Below are 7423 nucleotides of genomic sequence, written 5' to 3'. Positions count from 1 at the left end.
AAATCCTGCCTTCTACCAGGGCAGAAGAGTGCTAGTCACCTGGCTTTGGGGTACAGGGGAGGGTCTATCATTTATGCAGAGCTTTTACAAATTCTTTGTTTTGGGCTCTTCGTAAGTACCAGGATCCAACAGTTCTTGACCTTTCCAGAATTCTTTAGAGCAAATCTTCTTGCTTCTTCTTGGCTTCCTCTTCTTGACTTTATTAGGCTTTTAGGTTTTATTAGCTTTCTCTTCTGCCCAGTCCTCCTTTCTGCTCTCCATCTTACAAAAAATGTAGTTGACAGATAACTTGTCTGATATCTCTTCCACTGTTGTCTTTGACTGTGAGTTTCCCCCTTTTTATCCTTCACTGTCATTTTTGGTAGGTTTCTCAAGAGAGTATATATAAATGTCTTTTTTTTTTTTTTTTTAATTTATCACCCCCCTTCCTTTGTGGCTTGCTTGCTGTCTGCTCTCTGTGTTCATTCACAGCACATTCTTCTGTATCTGCTTGTCTCCCTTTGTTGTGTCATTTTGCTGTGCCAGCTCTCCACGGGTGTGGGCCATCAGCTCTCCGTGGGCGCAGGCTGTCAGCTTTCCGTGGGTACAGGTCAGCTTGCCTTCACAAGGAGGCCTTGGGACACAAACCCAGGGCCTCCCATATGGTAGATGGGAGTCCAATGATTGAGCCACAGCTGCTTCCCATAAATGCTTATTTTTAATTTTCCATGTTTAATCTGATGCTTAATTACCTCTTAATGCTAAAATACAGTCATGTCACCCCCATGCTCAACATCTGTCCCCAGAACCCAAATATTTACAGCCTTATTTCTAAACTCCTTACCTTAGCATACAAGATCTTTTGTGATTTGATTATTGGTAACTTTTCTAATTTTACCTAAACAATCCATACATATGGAGTTATTTGCTATTTTTCAAACACGCCTGCTCTTTCTTAATTTTAAGGCTATGTATAGACTATTACTATCACTTGGAATCTTTTTTCCTCTTCCTACAAAATCTCTACACATTCTTTGCTTTTCCTGTGAAGCATTCTTTTGACTCTTCCAGACCAAAGTAGGCCTCTTTCTATCAGTTCAGATAGCACTTATATATAAAAAGTACATTTATACTTATGTAAAAATGTTTATATCACACCAGTATTTTGAAAGGGACAAAATGCTCAGACATAGAAAGACACCAGACTAGAATGGACAGAGGATATCACCAAAAATCAGTTCCTTTCCATTGATCTCTGCTTCACCTTTCACAGTGTCAGCTCCATCCTAAGCCTGGCACCTATCTTTTTTTTTTTTTTTTTTTAACTTTTCTTAAAGCCTTTACTTTGAGACATGATGGAAAACTTTAGTGGTACATGTGTTTAAAAAGACATGATCATAATTAATTGAAGACAATCTAACTAGAGAGCATAAATGCCTTGTCAGCTAATGTAGAAGCTGAAGCGCTGGGAGTGTGATATGCTATAGAGCTGAGAGAATGGGTACTATTATTACTCTCCTTTCTCACCCTCTCCTTCAACAGAATCCACACCAACCTCCTCATAATCCTTCTCAAGGGCAGCCATGTCCTCATAGACCTCAGAATACTCTCCTTCCTCCATCCGCTCACCCATGTATCAGTGAACCAAGGTATCCTTGGCATACATCAGATCAAACTTCTAGTCCAGGTGAGTCCTGGTGGTTTGCTCAGCATGCTCACAGATCCCTGGACCTTGGCCAGATCTCCACTAGTACCACAGTGGGAGGCTAGTAATTAATGCCAAACTTGTAGCTTTTGGGACACCAATCCACAAAATGGATGCTACGCTTAGTCTTGTTGGTGGCAATGGCAGCATTGATGCCTTTGGAGACCATGTCACCACGGTACAACAGGCAGAAGCCATGTGTTTACCAGGGCAAGGGTTGCATTTCACCAACTGGTGGGATGGCTCAAAGGAAGCATTGGTAATCTCTGCTACAGAAAGCTGTTCATAATGAGCTGCCATCTTACTCCCATAAGACTGGCAGCTATCAAAAAAAACAGAAGACTACAATTTTTGGAGAGGATGTGGAGAAATGGGAACACTCATCCACTGCTGGTAGGAATGCAGAAGGATCCAGCCATTCTGGAGGACAATATGGTGGTTTCTCAAAAAACTGGCTCTAGATTTGCCATATTACCCAGCAATTCCACTGCTGGGTATATACCCAGTAGAACTGAAAACAAGGACACAAACTGATAAATGCACACCAATGTTCATAGCAGCACTATTCATTATTGCCAAAAGTTGGAATCAACCCAAATGCCCATCGACAGATGAATGGATAAATAAAATGTGGTATATACATACAATGGAATACTACTCAGCTTTAAGAACAAATACACTACAAACACATGATAACATGGATAAATCTTTTTTTTTTTTAAAGATTTATTTATTTAATTCCCACTCCCCCAGTTGTCTGTTCTCTGTGTCTATTTGCTGCATCTTGTTTCTTTTTCTGCTTCTGTTGTCGTCAGTGGCATGGGAAGTTTGGGTGGTGCCATTCCTGGGCAGGCTGCACTTTCTTTTGCGCTGGGCGGCTCTCCTTACTGGGTGCATTCCTTGCGCGTGTGCTCCCCTACGCGGGGGACACCCCTGCGTGGCAGGGCACTCCTTGCGTGGCACGGCACTCCTTGCGCGCATCAGCACTGTGCATGGGCCAGCTCCACACGGGTCAAGGAAGCCCGGGGTTTGAACCGCGGACCTCCCATGTGGTAGACGGATGCCCTAACCACTGGGCCAAGTCCGTTTCCCTACATGGATGAATCTTGAGAACCTTATGCTGAGTGAAGCAACCCAGGCATTGAAGGACAAATACTACATGACCTCTCTGATATGAAATAAGTAAACCAAGCTGTCTCAGAGAGCTAGAGACTGGGATGATAAACTTAAAGGAAGTTGGGGGGTAGAGGAAGGTTGCAAGCTGACACCTACATGGGTGAAATCTATGATAAGCTGGAGGTAAGTATTTGTACAGGGAAGGGATAAAATGGGGGCATAGGGATACCTTTGGGTGGGGTTTTGTGGGCTTGAGGGGGGCTAGGGATGGGAGGATGGGTCAGATGGCCCAAGAAATTGGGGAGACAGTGGGGGGGACATTTGAACATAGGAGATTGTCAGGTATGTGGTTGAAATTATAATGTAGAGAAAATTCTTTAGAAAATATAATATGGAAGGTTACCTGTTTCAGATGCTTAAGGGGGACATCTGACACAGGGCAAGTTTCTAGGGAGTGTGTGAGTGCTCATTTTGTCATAGTGGGTTATATCATTGGGTGGAGACCCATACAATGGGGAGGAGTGATGTTCTCAAACAGAGGGAATTGTATCTCTTGAGAGAATTGGTGGCTCCCAGTGGGTTAGGGCAGTCAAGTATGTCAAGACCTCATTGTTGCAAGTATCTCTGAATATGGTCCTTCAAGTAATGAAAATTGATTGTCGTGGTGGGTCCTGAGGGGAAGGGGAAGAGATGTTGAATAGATGGAATCAGTGTAACTGCGGGGCAAAAGAAGTGTTCCTCAATATCATGCAATGATGGATACAGGACATGTTAAATTACACCAAAAATGTATAAAAGTCTATAGGGTAAAATGCAAACCATAATGTAAAACATAAGATAACTAAAAATTTAGAAAATTGTATTGTCAAAAATATAAACAATAATATAAACTCAAATGGAACCATGTTCCAATATCTGTACATGAGCTGCAGCAAATATAATATGAACATGTAAAAAGATCATTGCTGGGGAAGGGACAAAGGGTTTGATGTTGGATATGTGGGAGTACCATATATTGTATATGTGAATTACTGTGATCTAAAACTATGTGAAGACAAACTTAATAATTAGAAAAAAAAAGAAAGGATGTAGACACTGAGGAAGAAATGGAAGAAATTAACTTGCCACTGTACATACAGGGCAACACCTATAGCAGTGATGAAAGGCAAAATGTCAAAAACAAAACTTGTTCATTTTTTCATTTTTTGATACCCCAATTTATTTTGCCTTTATTTTAATTTTTCTAAATTACTATGTATTCTATATCTAACCTTTAAACCCATCACTATATTCCATTTTACTGTTAATGGAATCTGGCAATATATTAGGCTTCCTTTTTAAAGAAGTTTTGGACTACAGAGAGGTTCAACTATGGCAAGGAGGAACACTGGTGTGGGGTGTTATTGATAGGGGGCACATGGTTGGGAGGGAGTTCTCCAGGGCATGTATATAGGGTACATAAAAATGTTTGGATATTTTCATAGTGGTTTCAGTTAAAAACAACAACTGAGAGAGTGCTGAGTTCCTAGCCAGGGGAGCTCTATCACATTCCCCAATGGAACAGCAACAATTCCCCAAGTGCAATGGCAAAGACCAATAAAGATGGATGGTCCAACAATGAGCCCTTGATACTGACGGCTCTGATTATGAGCCTGTGCACCTGAAATAAAAACAAGGCCTAGAGCTGCAGGGTGCCTAAGAGTTACCTCCATGTGGCTCAAATGTGGTCACTCTCTAAGCCAAACTCAGCATGTAAATGCATTACCTTCCCCCAGAGCATGAGACATGACTCCTGGAGATGAGCCTCCCTGGTGCTGAAGGATTACTACCAAGCACCAGCTGATGACATAACTAGAAAAAGACCTTGAATAAAAGGGTCAACTCAGACCAGCAGAATATCTTAGCCTACATGTAATATCAGGTGTTAAAAACTGCTTTTTGACCTGGGATAAAAGGGGAAATGGAAAGGACAAATGAGTTTATATAGCTATGAGTCTCCAAAAAAGAGTTGGGTGATCATCAGAGGGGTAATGCTTATGCATGCCTCAGCAGGGTACCAGAGACAGTCAAAGTAGATAGAAACCCAGGTACCGGTTCTCCTGAGGGCTACGGAGACCCACAGGTTCTATGGTCAAGGTAGATGGCTCTGGAGTTCAGGGCCATGTCATTTGGCCCTACTTTGGAGTTTGTGTTCCTGAGTGTGATGGAGTTGGACTCAGATATGACCTTTCTAAACATGCCTCTTCTGTTTCTTTTACTGGACCTGTGGTTGGTGTTTGGGTTAGTGTATACTCAGGAGAACTGAATTTCTGGACTGTCCTTGTGACAGCCAGGCCCTGAGCCTCAGCAGACTTGCAACTCCTACCCTCTGGTTTACTGGACTTACCCTGGCCAGCTGACAGGGAGGTGAAGATGATCAACCACCACACCAGGGAGCCAAGAGTGCCTACAACTGCAAGCAGGAGAATTGTATCCATCATCCATGAGGAATCTAAGCCCCCTCTTGATGTAGAGGGGGACTGGACTTAACCATTCCAGGGTCCTAAAGATGGAGGACTAGAGTATAGATTAGAGTGGACTTACTGGTGTTCTGCTGGGGAACTATTGTGATTAGTAAGGGAAGAAATTGTAATATTGATGTGGAGAAAGTGGCCATAGTAGCTGCTGATGGTAGGGAGAGGGAAGAAGAAATATGATGTGGGTGCATTTTCAAGATTTGGAGTTGTCCTGGGTGGTGCTGCAGGGACAAATGCTGGACATTGTGTGTCCTGCCATGGCCCACTGGGTGGAATGGGGGAGAGTGTAGACTACAATGTAGACCACTGTCCATGTGGAGCAGCAGTGCTCCAAAATATATTCACCAGGTGCAGTGACTGTGCCACAATGATGCAAGAGGTTGTTGATGTGGGAGGAATGGGGTAGGGAGGTGGAGGGTGTACAGGGACCTCATATTTTTTTAATGTAAATTTTAAAAGAAAACAGAGAAGAAAAAAACAAAAAGCCGTTCATGACTGGCTTTCTTAGCAGAGATGATGGGGGCGCATGTGGCCAGAGGAAACTATATGCAGGGATAGGGTACCAGGTTGGTCTGGAATTCTGTCAGATCAACATTCAGGGCACCATCAAATCTGAGGGAAGCAGTGATGACACAATCTGGCAACAAAGGCGGTTAACTTTGGTATAGGTTGGGCATGCAATATCAAGGTTTCTACAAAAGATGCCACAGGTAGTCTCATTGTCTACAATGAAGGCACAATCCGAGTGCTCCAGGGTGGTATGAGTGATGGTGGGGATAGAGTTTGTAGGGCTTGACCTCAGCTGTGGAGACCTTAGAGGGGTTGGTAAATGGAGAACTACAGCTTGGACTTCTGAACTGATCCCCCCGCCAAAGCCCTAAGGACCTGTGCACTGGTCAGCCAGCTTGCAAATTCTGCCCAGAACCAAGTGCATGATCTTGCCAATGGTGTAGTGTTCACAGGCATAGTTATTGGCAACATCTTCCTTGCCTGTGATGAGCTGCTCAGGGTGGAGGAACTGGCAGTAGGTGCCAGTGTGAACCTCATCAATGACTGTGGGTTCCAGATCTACAAACACTGCTCTAGGGAGCAGATGTGGCTCAAGCAGTTAAGCACCTGCTTCCCACATGGGAGGTCCTGGGTTCGGTTCCCTGTACCTCCTTAAAAAAAAAACAAAAAAACAAACAAGCAATAAATCAACTCAGGGGTGCCGAAGTGGCTTGGAGCACCAGCTTCCCTCACATGAGGTCCTGGGTTCAATCTCCAGCCCCAGTACCTCAAAAAAAAAATAAATAAATAAAACAACAACAACAAAATTGCCCTGGCACATGCTTGCCAGGCCTGTTTCACTGTGGAAGAAGGTGTTGGAGGGGCCATCTCCTCCCCCAGTGGTCTTGTCTCTTGGCATCTGGCTATCAGGCTCAGAGCCATGTTCCAGGCAGTAGAGCTCCCAGCAGGCATTGCCAATCTCGACACCAGCCTGGCCGATGTGGATGGAGATGCATGGTAGCTACAGGTTAGGAGGTCAAGATGACAGGAGCAGACACCAGGTCCCAGTTACTGTATCCAACAAGCTAAGAATTAAGGTAAGTAATGCACTCCTGACACCTCTCTTAATTTTAAGATGGTTACTCTCTGCTGGTGCTAAATGTTTCCTTTTTCAAATCTAGTGAGAAGAAGTGAGCATCCTTGTCCGTTAACTCAAGCAAAGGTTCCCACATTCTAATTGGATTGGGCAGGCTTAAGTCACAAACTTACCCTTGAGCCAATCATTGACCAGGAGATGAAACGCACCAGAGCACCTGGTGAGAGCATTGTCTTTGGAACCACATGGATCCTTACAAGGGAAAAAGGAGCTGTTGGGAGACAAAGAGGGGAGATCTGGAGAAACAACCACAAATGTTCCCCAAAGATAGTGAAAAAAGGAAGGAAGCTCAGAATGTGTTACCAAACTGCCTCTGGCTGCAAAAGACCATCTTAAAATTGTCATGCAGTGCAATATATTGCTATTGCAAACCTCTTATCTTTTAAATTCCTGTTGAACCTTGAAAAGAGAAAAGTCATAAGAGCAGGATATTTGAAAGGACAAATGGGCTCTTTATCCTGA

At 43.6% G+C, this 7423-nt stretch overlaps 1 pseudogene; it reads right to left on the bottom strand.

The window, feature by feature from the left end:
- Nucleotides 1-1489: 1489 nt before the first annotated feature.
- LOC101414551 (tubulin alpha-1B chain-like) lies at nt 1490-7131 on the bottom strand (annotated as a pseudogene).
- Between the last annotated feature and the right edge of the window lie 292 nt (nt 7132-7423).

This window comes from Dasypus novemcinctus, chromosome 3 (genome assembly GCF_030445035.2).
Source record: "Dasypus novemcinctus isolate mDasNov1 chromosome 3, mDasNov1.1.hap2, whole genome shotgun sequence".
NCBI classification, from domain to species: domain Eukaryota; kingdom Metazoa; phylum Chordata; class Mammalia; order Cingulata; family Dasypodidae; genus Dasypus; species Dasypus novemcinctus.
The sequence above is the reverse complement of the archived record's forward strand: the minus strand, read 5'-3'. Positions and strand labels throughout refer to the sequence as shown.